The 14,155-nt window shown below is 39.0% G+C and overlaps 1 protein-coding gene across 18 annotated transcripts in view; it reads left to right on the top strand.

The window, feature by feature from the left end:
* Positions 1-14,155, top strand: part of RBFOX1 (RNA binding fox-1 homolog 1) — a 1,498,714-nt gene that overhangs the window by 643,884 nt on the left and 840,675 nt on the right. The window lies entirely within an intron of this gene.

Here is a 14,155-nt window from a genome sequence, read left to right as displayed (position 1 = left end):
TGAACAAGTGCTCGCTGATGATGGCTTGATATCCTGTGATCTGATTTTCAGAAGAGCCAAGCACGTGCAACTGCAACTGAAAGCACTGGGAGCTGTGGTGTGAATGTATAAAACGATTCGTAGCGTTGGATGTGTTCAGAAGTGTGACTGTACGCATCTGAGATGAGGTACCCAAAATGACTGGCTGTTTTCGACCTTGGTGGTTCAGTGTAGTGCTCTTCAGCTCAGAGGAGTTTGTAAGGGCGGTGGGGGGGGAGGGTGTTGAAAATCAATAGTCCTATCGTCTTGTTTGATAATGTGCTATAAATAATTCTTTCAGATATACATTTAGCAATAGCAAGAAAGCGACTTTTGCAATAGTTTTGCACCTTATGTTTGTACTGAATGAGTACGCATAGCAGAAATAACATATGCCTTTAAGTAAATAATGAGTGCTTCATATTGCTGAATACAGTGAGAAAGGAGAAGTGAAAGGAATCATATTTGCAACTTTTACCCTAGGATTACTCAGTGGAAAGTGAATCTGTATCCACATGATTTTCTTCTAAACATAGAGAGGAAAAAAAGTATGTGCACCCCCGCACACATACATCAATTCCAGTGTTTAAATTCTCCTTGCATTGCTTACAGTTGCAGACTTTCTTCTTTCTTCTCTCTCTCTCTACATTTTGACAAATCGTGACCAAATAAGAGGTGACCAAATAAGACCAAATAAGAGGAAAAAGCTGTCTTTCCAACTATTTTCCTGAGTATAACTCCTGTTGTCATAATTCTTGTCTATTTATCCCAATATTTCTAAATGTGAATGCAGAATATTTATATATTGATTTTCTCTTTTAGTATCAAATGTGCTTTTTGAGCTCTTAATCAGCTCGTTCATGATTCTGTCATTATTGCTTTCTTGGTGACCTTTTAAAGGACCTTTTCATTTGATGGTATCAACTTGAGATCTTCCCGTGGCAAACAAGGTCGTTAAAGACAATATTAAGGCACTTATAAGAGGTTTTAACAAATATGTTGTAGTTAGGACATGTGGCCATATCTGAAAAAGGCAAATCAGTTTTTTGGAAAAACAGTGTTCTTACAAAATGAATACATAAAAAGAAGTGAAAAGTAAGTATTCTTGGTGTGCACCAGTATGAAAAAGCAGTTCTTTAGCTTTTTTTTTTTCCCATCTTTTCAATATATATATTTTGCAGTTCTCTATTGGCACCTTCTGCACGTCATTTCTTAAACTATAATCACACTTTGCTCAGGTTTAAATAACTTCTTTGTGGAGTCTTTTGTTGTTCTCCTGTATTATGCCCAAAATGTTTTTCTGTGAGTCAGTTTTGTGCAATTTGCCATTTTTAAGTATTTCTTGCTCACTGACTCAGTTCCCTTTCCGTTCCAGCAGCTGTCTCTCTTTTGCTCTATTGCTTTAATTGTGGTACTCTTCCTTCACAGTCTTCTCGGATGCCCTTTTAACAAAGACTTTTAACAGAGATTTGGAAGCCGAGTTTAAAAAAAATCTCTAAATGAAACCAAATATTGGGTTATCAGGGTCTTATAAAAGTCAAAGGCAGGAAGTAATGTTCTGACTAAAATACTTGCAGCAAAACCTAGCATAGCTAACTAGCTAACTCCTCCTTCGGGAAATCCTCCTCTCTGCGTCGTTATAACCAACTGAAGTAAAACATTTCTTCTTGGTAGACAACTGCAGATTACCTCAGCAAGATCTTACCAAAGTTGTTAAATTTTATGATAATGCAAATATATTTCCCAATTGGAATCATTTTAATTTTTGTGAAAGCTTGTAAACTGCCAGGATAAGGTAGTTTTAGCCCAAGGTTCCAGAGGTAAACCAGATTTGTTGGGTCATCTTCCTTACCTGTCCTGTAGCTAAAGCACTCACCGTATCTGCCAGTGTGTGGTGGCAGGATAGTATATCCCTGAGGTTCATGCAGTGAGCTCGCGAGTCTGCTGAGGCCCGGTTGCTCCCTCATCCCTGTCCTGCAGTCAGTGACTGCAGTGCTCGCTCTTCCAGGCACAAAGTTTTCTCTTCCATGGGGTGAGCGTCCTGGCCTGGGCACGCTAGGGCGGGCTGGAGCCAGCAGGCCCTAACGTGCTGTGTGTGCTGTGTAGCTGCTCCAGCGGGGTTTTAGTCGTGTCCTGTCCTGTCAAAGTCGTGACCATGCTTTGAGCTGGTCCTTATATCTGCCTTTAACACGAGCTCTAGTGAGGGCTGTTGTGTAGGATAAATGACTGCCTTTGACTCCGCTTGTCCCCGTATGAACACGTCATGTTACTGGACTGAAGGCCTAGGTTACATGTAAAGCATCGCATAAGCGATTAGGTGTTTGGAGCGCAGAACGGCAGGATTCCCTGAGGTGCAGGCTGGCCCTTGATCTCATCCCCCAGCTTTTACTCATCTCCACGGCAGTCTTTTGGGTTAAGCTGTTCGTCTAGATTCCCCCTCATCAGTGATGGAGGGGCTCACCTCAAAAAGGCAAGTCATCCCATGCCCATGGAAGATAGTTATGGTGATTTATGTCTGGAAACGCAGAGAAATATGTCAGGTATTTTTTAAATGCTAAAACAACATCATGTTTTTATTTTTGGAGCTCCTGATTGCTCGGAGGTGTGAGTGTGTGTATATTTATTACTGACTGTTGTGACTGTAGCTGAACAGGACAGGTGACTCGGTGACCGGAGGGGTTACAGCAGCAGGGACAGCGTGTGTCTCCTGAGTCAAACGGGAAGCAGGATTTTTCCTTTATAATTCTAATAGGAACAATAATGAGGCAACTTTACTGTTAAATCAGAAGACGACAAATAACCTTTTTGGCCTGAAGAACAACGTGTTTAAAAGGTCACAGCAATACCTGGAGGCAGAGAGATGACTAGCGGAAATGTGGGTGCATATGTGTAATAATGATAATCTGAAGTTCTTTAAATGCAGTAAAAATTGTAGGTATTACATGGGACAAAGACTGTTGAAGAAGAAACAGTCACTTCTGAGTATTTAGGGTTCTTGCTTATAATGCTGTTCAGAAAGTTTGTTACGGGCAGACTTTAAAAGAGCTCAGGACCAGAATTTCATGTTCTCAGCCTACACAGCAGCTGCTGGATTTTCAAAATAGCTCAGCTCCTAACAGCTCCTGTGCTGCAATGCACGGAGCTCTTATGAAAGTCTGGCTCTCATTTTGGTGCCAAAATGAGATCTGAATTCTCATGAAAATCTGACTCTAACGAAAATCTGTGAGTACACTAATTTCTTGAAAAAAAAATTCCATAAAGTATAGAAGAAAATAAAATCATAGCAGTATATTTATTTGTTAACAATTAATTTCTTGGCATGATTATGCTAGTATTCTGATAAGCACGAATCTCATTTTCTATATGGTTATTGGAGTATTACATTTACTAAAGATGGAAGGTGACTTGTATAATTATTTCTAATGGTTCATCTCTATCATTAACATCGTTTCTCTCTACTTTCTCTACTGCTGTCTCTACAGTACATAGAACAATGTTCGTACAGACGTTTCCTCTAATTCATTCAGGAACAACCGTCTATAGAACAGACATGTCTATAGAATGTACATTTAATGCTTGGGAATTATGTCAGTAATATATGCACAAATTCTGCTTTAGATACATACTCCTTGAAAGTCAGCTGTCTCCCTGGAGTTTTAAAATAGAAAATAGTCAACTTCAGAAAATGAGAATGGTGAAATTTAATACTGCCTACAATGAAACTGGAAGAGAGGGAATTGCTAGCAGTACATGTAACTTCAGAATAATTACATAATGAAATGTTAAGCCCTGCTTCCGTGGCTTTATGTGGAGTGAATTTGGTTTCCAGGTAGTTCATAACTGCGTTTAACAAAATGGATAACTTCAGAAAGTATTTACTGGCTTTAAAGAGATCACTAAAGCGTGGTTCTCACGTACATGAGAACATTGTCTCGTAATTTAAATGCATTGCAGGCTTTACAGAAGCTCTGCTGAAGGCATTCTTTTTTCTTCTGTGAGCTTCAATGATTAAAAAGTTGTTTGTTTTTTTTCTAATAAAGGTTCAAAATGCTATCTCAATCTACAGAAGCTGCATCTTTATGTACAGACTGCGTGTTTTGGCTGGCTGTCGGTTAGAGTTGTGGGTGGGTTCTGAAACCTAATTATTGCACTGGAAGGGGCCCTTGTTTCCCTGAGCGTTTCACTGACAGCAGGTTACTGCTCTGATATTCCCCTGTTGCCAACGGTGGTAAAAGTGCCTCTGTAGGGACTATAATAATATATGATACACTACCACTGTAGGCAGTGACTGTCCTTTGCTTTACCCAAAGTGGTGCAAGGAGCCCATCATGGATCCCTCTTACCATGAAACATACCCCAAATTTTGCTTATTTCCACATGAACTCCATGCACCGTTTTCACAAATTTTTCTGTAGTGTTGTTTCCTCAGAGATAATGATTTCCAGTGACTTAAGCAGTGTCAAGTAGAAAATTAAGACTTATTATGAGTGTTACTTTTAACGTATTCTGAGCTGTGTCTCTTTAAACCTGTACTTTTTTAGTGCCAGCATCTGCAATTTGTCGTCTATAAATAATGCATTGTTGAACAACTATTAAAACGTTTAGCAATATTTGTGCGATAACTGTGTATATGTATTGATATTCACAGACACATACATATGTATGTATACGCATACGCATACACCCCCCCCCCCCATACAAATTGCTTTATGTGTATAATGTAGATGCTGCTGTCTGCCTTTCCCATCTCATCTGCCTTGGTGTAATACTTCAAAGTTTTCCTCAAAAGCTTTGAAGTACTTGAAATCTCATTCATATCTGAGGATGTTTTCAAGAAGTACCTACACATCCACTTACTGAATCTATGAAATGTTTTCATGAAATGAGAAGAAAGCTATGCACTCAGGCTAGAATAAATACACTAGGAAAGCTAATATGCTCTCCAGACAACATTCGTAAAGGTTAAGAAAGAAGTTCACTACCCCCAAGAAAACAAATCTTTTTTCCTTTTTGTAGCATCTCTATTCAAATATACTGAGAAAGCAAATTTTGCAGCAGATGCGTAAGCTAACAAATTAATTTTAATGCCAGCTTTTCAGTTGAATTGTGTTTTGCCATTTTTAGCATAAGTCTCATTAACATGAATTGGGTGTATCATTCATGCTATGTCACTGTATGTATATTGTGTTTTGTATTTTGGGCTCTTCATAAAAAAAGAAAGAATGTAGCTCAAAATAATACAATAAGTTTTCTTTCATCCTTCTATTTCAGAACTGTCTTTATATTCATTTGAAATCTTTAAAAATTTTTCTCTTATTAATTAGTAGGTGTGTAGGAAGGCTGAAGTAGCTCCATTTTGAAAATGAAGAGATTGCATTATTATTGTCCAGCCACAGAAAATATTTGCTTCCAAGGTTTATAACCTTTTGCTACAGTGAACTGCAGTTCTGTTTATGAACAGCTGTCTGACAAGGTCTCTCCGTAAGTCGCAGGGCAAACCAGCAGGCCTACAGTGGCCAGCGTGATCTGCACAATTAAATATGCCAGTCTACATGGGTGAAACCTCCCTCAAACATTAATAGAAAGATGAAGATAGTAACGACCTTAAAAATGCTGTATCTCTGCATGAGTGACTTGGAGCATTGCTGAACTGAGCCCAAGGTTAACCTCCACATTTTGTTGAGTTGAAGTTAAGGACCAGATTTCCCATGACACTAGATACAGAGGAGTTTTGAAAATGCATAATTCCCTTTCCTCTTTTCCCCCAATTATTTTTTAAGGCAGCAGTGTCGTCTTTTTGCTTTTTACACGAGCTTACTCATGCAAAATGAATATGAGGTACTTAGAATAAGTGCCAGAAGGCAAAAATGGTTATCTTTGAATGGAACTGCTTGAAGAAAGTCACTTTTAAAATGTAGTTAGTTATAAAAGTATAATATCTGTTGCCATGCATGAGTGGGCATCTAAATGTAGCAAGGAGTTGATAACACAGTGTAGCGGTTGCTGAGCAGCACCCTATAACTGTAGGCAGCCCATTCAACTGAATGTGGAAAATAAAATGTCAAAATAAATGCAGTTGAAACATTGCCTTCCAGAAATAAAATATGTGAAATATTTGTGCATTACAGTTAGATTTTAGGGCAAGCAATGTAGCTTAATATGAAGGCTAAAATCAGAAAAATCTACTCTTTATATAATATATATGCAAATTAAGCAATTTTCAAATGTGCTTGATGGGTAAATAATGAGCACCACGGTGCTATTTTCTGGGTGCTGAGACATGCAGCTCTGGCATTTCATATATTAATTCTTTAGGGGTTTTGATGATTGAAGTGAACTAACATTTCTTCAATCTTCTGTTTATTCCTTTGAGACATTAGGATGTGAGTTACTGGTGTTCTTCGCTTGTTAATAACTCTGTGAATAAAATTTGAAACATGAAAAATGAAAAAAGCTACCATTTTCTAATATATTTTCATTTTTCTAATATCTTTTAAAAGCTCTTTTGAAATATTTTTTACTCTTATCCTGTTGTCCTTACACATGCAATTTGAAGACAATTTGCTTTTTAGGGATGGTAGCTTTGAGTTATTGGTCCAAGATTTAAATTAGCTATAGGTTAATATACAGAGCCGTGAGCTAATATGCAAAGGCTTGTGAAATTTAATATTCAGTATTTTTTAAGGAATTTTGTGCCGTGTACTTAGTATCCACAATAGAATAAAAACTGAAAGATCACTTCCCAAAATAAAGTGTACCTAGGATTTCAGTAATAGATGCTTTCTGTAAAGGTAAATGGAAAAGCAGGTACCTTACACTGGGTCCATTTTGTGTCTTCATTTTCTGTTGTGGGGAGAAAGAAGGGAAGAGAAAAAGCGAGGGCTGGAGTTCTGAAAGGCAGGCTAAAAATAGGCTTGGTAATTTTTACAATATGTAGCTTGTCAATCCTGATCCATTCGGGGAAAATGGTTGTGTCACGCTTACCTCTGTTTCTGCTTGTATGCGGGGATCAATTATTTAGTAGTATGGTAAGTGTAGTATAGTAATCTTGTGGTGGTCTTCAGTGTCATTCAGCCCTGCTGTGTAGCTCTGTCTTTCCACAGTGAATGCAACCTGGTTGTGGAAGTTGAGGGGGCTCCTCTCAGAGCTGCGTGAATATACTGCTAGTACAGCAGAGGCACCAAAAAAAGAGGAAGTGATTGCCTTGATTTGGAAATGACAGGACTCTGTGGAGATGTCAATTGGAAATACAGTTTCCAATTAGCCTCTGGAGACTTGGGGTGGGAGGGAATGACTCATAAAGGCTTTTCATTCCTCTTCTGTCTCTTCCCAGACCTGACATGTGAGAGTTTCCATTTTAAATGTGCCTTCGATTGATGGTTCACTAACGTCATGGTCTAAGACTTCTGTTCTCTTCGAGAGTGTCTGTTCTTTTGTCCGTGGTGCTTGGGCCGAGCGAGCGAGTGAGTGAGTGTTGGACAGGTTGGGTTGCTGCCCAAGCTGGGCAGCGGGGCCAGGCAGTTGGGTTGCTGCCTCTGCGTGGCGTTGATTCCCCGCAGGATTTGATTTGGTTAGGACACTGGGGGTTCTTCTTATCGTTGTAACGTATACTAGTGGAGAGGCTCCTGGGGTGCCGAGGTGGAGCGGAAGCCTCATTTTTGCCAGCAGATCTTCTAGAGAGCTGATCTGTGTTTGCATTTCGTGTAACTCCCATTACTCAGAAATCCTGGGCGCTTCACAGTCTAATTTAATGAGCTGAGCCTCACAACTTTGCTGGTATGTAAAGGAGTATCGTTGTTCCTATTTTACATCTGGAAAGCGTATAGATATTAAGTGATGCGCCCAAAGTTATCTGACAACGCAGAGCTTGACCCGAGACTAAACTGGTGGTCTCAGGTCAGGTTGTATTGCTTGAAGTGGCAGATCAGTATGAATTATCTTCCAAAATAATATCCAGACTCTCCAGGGATCAGGCTTCCAGAAAGAGAGAGATTGTACAAATATAAATTAACCTCCTGCCCTGAGGTGCTTGCAATCTAAAAACAAAAAATGGAAGAGAGGCAGAAGCATAGGGCAGTAGTGACTTGCCCACAGTCACACTCAGGCACTGGCGAAAGAAGGGAGTCTTAACCATTATTCAGGAGAAGTTCCTTAATATCCTTTCCGCTGGGTATCTCCCCCCTCATGACCACACTCCTTGTTTGTCTGATAGTTCAATAGATTTTCTGCGTTTTGCAGCTCTGTAAGACTGGTGTGTTTCATGGGGGATGGCTTAGTAGGAAGCTCATTTTAAATAGAGCTTAATAGGATAAAGAGTATATTTAAAGATTTACAAATATTAGAACTGGAGCTGTTCATTTAGCCTGTCTTCCGGAGTGGGGACGGGGCTTTTTTGTGAACAGTGGCAAAATGCTGAGGATGTACCATTTTATATTCCTGTCTTTTTTCAAGATTTATTAGCAAAATCTGTATCATAGAAAACAATATGTTGGTCTGTAGTAGTTACAGTGTTCAGATTGTTTTTTCTTTTTTCTGCTACAGCCTCCACATTAACTAGCTAACAACACAGCACTGAAGTAATCGCTGCCCCCAGCTTTCTCTTAAGACTAGCTTAGGTATGTGGAAATTGATATTAGGAAGGGCTCTGAGATTATTTTCTTCTTTTTTTGTTTTTCTTTTTTTTTTTTTTTTTTTTATAGAACGTATCTAATCAATTTCCCTATAGTTGATTTAAAATAGTCATATATAAAAATCTCATTTTCGTAGCTGTCTACTGGCCAACATTGTCAAGATCTTTTGAGTGAAGGAAAGCCGTTTTCAGGCCGGTGAAGGCTGAGATGAGAGAGAATCCCAGTTTAGGAACGCTGGCCGCGGCCTGAGGGCTGCGTGGGTGCGGGTGATGGCGGCGGGCACCTTCTGGTGCTGGGGCTCTGCCAGGAGCCGTAGCCAGCATTCGTTCCAGGTACCTGAGGGCGAGGCGAGAAATACATAGCTGAAAGGATTGGGATGAAGTTTCATATGCAGAGCCTCATGTGGTAGCTTGTTCTGCAGCTCTTCTGCTACACGCAGCATGAGGAAAGAGGAAGTCCAGGTAAATAGACGAGAAGATGGTAGAGAGAGATTTTAAATGCAGACTTTACTGGGACACAAATAATCTGTTTTCAGTACGTTTATTGCACTGATCTCTTTCATTATTCAACAGCAGACTAGAGGCCTTGAGTGCTTCCTGAATTTGCTGCAGCTACGGCTGTGATCCCCTAACCGTGCTGTGCTTTAGCCTCTGCCCCGAGAGCTGTCTCTGTTCCCAAAGGGTATCACAGGGAAATGTGGATGCTGATCGAGAATAGTACGTGGCAGTCAGCTTTAGGAAAGAGATGGATAAGAGGAATAGCTAAAAACAGACTATGGGAAGTAAGTGTATTTGAGGTGGTTTCTATGCTTAGGGAAAGACAGTCTGTAACTGTGGGAATCCAAAGCTTAAGCAAAAGAAGGCAGAACTATAATAAAAATCAGGACCATAATAAAAAAATATTCTGAAGAACCTGATAAAAATCCATCTTTACATACTGACCAAGCAACCACCCTTCAAAAAGGCTCCAAAAGGACCTCATCATTCACTTCATATTAGATTGAGGTTGAAAATAATATAGTTCATGGTCTTGGTGGCGTTTTGTTAGCTTCAGCACTGCGTTCCTCATCTTTGCCTAATAATGCCACTCGTTTTTTTTAAAGAATTTGCTAAGGACCAAGGTGGTCATTTAGCAATGAACAGCAGTAAGGAAAAAAAATGCAGACAAATTCTTTGGTTTTTTTGTTTCTTCAGAAACTGGAGTTGCTGTAAGGATCATTTAAAGTGCTGCCCAGGCCGTGAGGTCACCTGGTGGATTTAAAAGGCTTATTTGAGGAAATGAGAGTTGAGATATGAAAAAAGATTCAGTGACGAATTGGTGCCTCTTCTGGATTATAAAAGAAATTTCTGTTCTCCTGTGAATAATGATTCTAAATGTGAGTGGAATATTCCAGCTTATAGTTCGCGGATGTCCGCTCCCTTGGGAGCGGCGAGCCTTTATGCTGGGTATCATCGTTGCGAATTATCAAGTAGCAGAAGGAGAGAGAGAGAGAGAAAGTGAACGCGTGCGTGTGTGTGCGCGCCTGTGCATGTGTATTTCAAGTAGCCACTTGGAAAGCGTTTGTGTGACACACACGAGCTAGGACTGTGGCGTTATTGATAGTCCCTGGCATCTGGGAAAGCTGGTGTTACTGTTTGGATCGAGGAATGAGTAGTGCTCTTAAGAGCTAGGGCTTGAATCTCTGTAAATAAAAAGAAAAATGCAGTTTATACTTTGAGTGGGGATAAAATTAGCATAAAGTGGAGGAAAAGGGTAAGGAAAAAGGATAAAGCATATCATTTATTTTTTGCTAACTCTTAGCACTGAAAGTTCTTTTTCTGCAACAGTGAAAATGTGCAGCATGCGTTTCCCTGCTCTGCTTGTACAATCCCTGAAGACATGATATATTTAGAAATTGGTATATTCATAACTTTGAATTAAGAAGAATTGCAAGGTTTTATTAACAAGCAGCTTCAGTTCTTTATAGCCTTGTGTTGATGCCATTCATACATACACGCTCAGGTGTGATCTCTGTATCAATTATGTTTTCCAATATTGTAATTTAAAAGCTTGCAAAGATTTTGTAACAGAAAGATAAACAGAGTTGGTTTTTCCTGGTTAAGTTTTGTTATTTGCTGAGCAGCGTTGTGCAAAACTATGAGCAAAACATATTCTAGAGAATGTATTTTCTGAAATAAGCCTTACATTCATATGCATAAGGCATTAAGTGGTATGTACGTTAATGTAGCATGCTTCATTCTAACCATTACCTGCATTTCCCTTTGCATCTCTGAAGCATCTTTCCAGGGCTCTAATTGTTCTTTCTTCCTCACTTAACTTCAGTAGATGACTCGATACATCCTTATTTCATTGCATTCTGCTTTTTCCGTGGTTGAGGAAAATTATCTTTCAAATCCATTCTTGCATCCTTTGGCAGTGTTGCTATGGCTGGACTAATTAGTGCCCGTTATCAGTGAGAGGGAAATACGTTAGGAATGCAGGGCATTCTTTGAAGTGCCCCGGAAAACTCTTACTAGGGGATTTTCTATCCTTACTAAGGAAAAGAGGGAAGGATAAAAGGAGTGAAGAAACTGCTGCTCCTCTGCTGGGTTGCCTGGACATGTGGCAGGAAGTTACGATGCCCAGTAGCGTCTATCCCAAAGGTGCAAGGACTCTGGAATTTATGAAGGGGCAAAGGATCATGTCACGTCCCTAAAATTAGTGGTGAGATTAATGGTATCATCTGCTGCAATCATTTGCTGGAAGAAAGTCCAGATGAAATGAAGGCTTTGTGTAGCTTGCAGACTGCGTTCAGAGAAAAAACCTGAGAGGTTTGCACAGCTCAGGATGTTATTCATACAAAATTTGCTAATGACTATTCATCAAAATGAAATTAAAAAAAGTCTATAGGAGTTCCTTTAGGCAAAAAGAAAGTCAAACGGCCAGCGTGTCACTATAAAAGTCATTCATGACAACTTGTTATATTTCTCAGTGGGTGCAAACTGTAAGGCCAAACTCACAGGGTCACGTCATGCATTTTGGCATGGTGACGTCCTTCTCGGTGCGCTGGGCCCTTGGGCCCTTCCCGGTGCCTTTGTGAGGCTGCAGCTGGCGGAGGGGTCTCTGCCAGGGCGGACGTCCTTGCAGGCAGCAGCTCTCAGGCCGTTTGCTCTGTTTGACCTTCTTCTCAGATGCATATTGGGTTGGCACTCCGCTCACCTTTCCTGAACATTTTATCTTATACTGAGTACTCATTTAAGATCAGCAAAATGGGCTATGTTTCTGCACATTGTTATATAAATTGCTTGCAGTGTTTTAGTAGTACGTGAGCCGCCAAGGCGGAATAAAAATGTTACTTTGTATTATTTAAGTTAGGTGCATTTTACTTGTTATCATTGTGTATTTGTTCAAATAAAATAGATTTGGTTATAAAATTTTATAAAGGTACTCTATAAGCTTATATCAAACATACTAAATTAGAGGTTACAAAAGAAATGACCTTGCTGTCTGGCCTTAGTGTCGTGCCTTCAATTCTTTTCTTTTCCCCTGTTCCCCGCTCCAGTTTGATCCAAGGCTTGAAAGTAATCTCAGATTGCCTCCTCATCTGTTAAGTGTCGTCTTCTAGAGGGTCAAGGCTGAACGTTGGTTATTGTTTCAATAATACTTTTTTGTAGTTGAATTATGATTATTAATTTAATCCTATATTCTGTAACCAAATACTCTTTGAAGTGCACAACAGGAGCTTTAACTTTTGCCTTGCACTCTTCGGATGAGTTGCCTGCTGTTTCTGCCTAGCAATGCTTCTCCAGCCACAGATTCTGATTAAACTAACCTTATCAGTACCTTGCCTAAGCACTGTTACACTATTTATACTTTTAATATATTACTAGGAAAACTTTCCAAGCTACATCAGTACTTTAAAACTTGAGACTTTGAAGTACTTCTGCCACAGTACTTTTAATGAAGCCAAGCAGAACAAGTAACGTGTTTCCTTTACACATCAGCATTTCTTGACAGAACTCAAAGATTAATGGACCAAATCCCTTGGAGGCAGTGGAAACTTTCCCATTAATTGTAATGATTTTGGGTAGAACCCACAGAAAGAGAGGAAATAAGAGTAACATTAATATAGAAAGGTGAATATATAAAAGGTTGCTAATTAGAGTTCTATGAAAAATTCATTTCTTTCAATAGCGAAGCGGCTGTAATTCTTAGCAAACAAGCACAATGTATTCTAACAGTCAGTAGAAGTGCTGCTTTTCTGAAAGAGCTTCATATTTTTTCAAACAGAGCTTTAAATTATTAGGAATAAAATTTAGGTTTAGAGAAACTAATTTGAAATTTTGCATTATACCAAGGAACAACTGTAACAAAACTTGATTTTTATTCTTGCAAGTACCAGCATATTAATTCTCATATCTAGTAATATGAAAAAGTGTTCAGCGTGAGAAAATCGTACTAGATTTTTTCAGGTAACGCTTTTGTCCTTGAGATGTAACAAATACCATCTAATACTTTTGCATTACTAGCTTACAGATATATTTATAAAATACACCAGACAGTGTTTATCTTGAACATGAAGTTATTCCTATCTAGCTTGTATGATAATACTGGTAAAAATAAATCTTTTTTAAAAATGGCTTAAATGTTAATTGTAGCCTGGTTCTCGGCATCAGAAATTGAGCACTGTTTGCTTCCCTTTTTAAGGAAGTGGTAGCTAACAAGAAACAACTGATAATCAGTACCATTAAATTAACAGTTGCTAATGACTTCTAGTGTAGCTAGAAATGACTAGATCTTTCCATGCATAGTTTTTCAAAGAATGCACAGTTTTCTGTGTTTTGAAGGAGGAGATGCAGCTTTGCTGACATGGGATGTGACACACGTCACATCCCAAGGTGTTGACCGCAATCTCCTGCAACTCGTATGTAGAACGTCCTGTGAATGTTGTATGTCTAATACACTACTTCTTAATTAACCTCCCAAAATTTATAAAGCAGAAATAAATATAATAACATAGATAAGCATATACTATAGCTTTCATAGTATTATAATCTTTTTGGACCAGTAGTTAAGTTGCTAACATGCTGTTATCACACAAATCTTGTTGATAAAGGGCAAAGGATAAATGCAAAATCTTGTATCTGTCAGAACCATTAAATGAAGTTTTTAGTCTTTGGACAGTATTTTGAAGTGTAGGTGCTGAAAGATGGACTGCTGTATTTAGACTTTTGATTTTTAAAGTTTCACTTTCATAAAAGTTGCAGAGCAACTGATGAGGGTTAAGAGAGAGTCTGAAAACAGAGACAATTTTTAGGAGCCCAAAATCCGTACTTAAAACACTGCTGGGAATGTCACTTTGAAACTTTTGGTCAGGGATTTTGAATAGGGATCAGTCACCTGCATAGTTACCCCCTGGTGTCCCTGGTAAGCACATGAGACCCAGAACAGTTTGAATTTATGAGACAAAATGTGATTTATAGTTCCTGTATAAGTCTATGAAATAAGGCCTAACCATCATGGATTGT

Source organism: Struthio camelus, chromosome 15 (assembly GCF_040807025.1).
Source record: "Struthio camelus isolate bStrCam1 chromosome 15, bStrCam1.hap1, whole genome shotgun sequence".
Classification (NCBI taxonomy): Eukaryota; Metazoa; Chordata; class Aves; order Struthioniformes; family Struthionidae; genus Struthio; species Struthio camelus.
Note: the sequence above shows the minus strand (reverse complement) of the source record. Positions and strands in the feature narration are given on the sequence as shown.